This window comes from Microtus ochrogaster, chromosome 5 (genome assembly GCF_000317375.1).
Source record: "Microtus ochrogaster isolate Prairie Vole_2 chromosome 5, MicOch1.0, whole genome shotgun sequence".
In the NCBI taxonomy this organism is placed as follows: Eukaryota; Metazoa; Chordata; class Mammalia; order Rodentia; family Cricetidae; genus Microtus; species Microtus ochrogaster.
Window position 1 is genome coordinate 754600 of NC_022012.1, and position 733 is coordinate 755332.

Genomic DNA, 733 nt, shown 5'->3' on the forward strand with positions numbered 1-733 from the left:
AAATTTTCATTTTTTTATAAGGCACCTACATGCTTATTCTGGTCTTCCTGGACCCCTTGCTGAGGGTGATCAATGTGCTGACATGATCACTCATACTCAACTCCTTGTCATGCAAATGTGTCAGGAAACTGATAAGATCAACCTAGCTTGTTGTCATCAGCTACATCTTCTTAATGCTCAAGCCCTCTGGCTTATGCATCATATTACCAAAGAACAAGCCAGAAAAATAGTTAAACAATGTGCTGCATGTGCTCGACATCTTTCAAGTCACACCTGGGAGTCAATCCTAGAGGACTTGTTTCTAATGCACTGTGGCAAATGGTTATAACTCATCTCTCCGAATTCAGAAATCTTAAATTTATACATGTGATAGATACGTATAGTACCTTTATATTTGCTATCTTACAAACTCGAGAAGTGGCAAAAAAAAAAAAAAAGTCAGTGCTCATTTACTTACAACCTCTTCTGTGCTTGGATGTCCTCAACAAATTAAGAAGGATAATGGGCCTGGATATACTAGTGCTGCCTTTTCTAGATTTTGTAGACAGCTGAATATTTCACATATTACAGGGACCCTTGATAACTCCCAGGGATAAGGAATAGTTGAAAGAACACATCTCACATTAGAACTTACAACTGATAAAATTAAAAAGGGGGAATGGTACCCCACAGGGAGGTTACCAAGAAATATTTTATTTCATGCTCTATTCATCCTCAATTTTTTTTTTTTTTT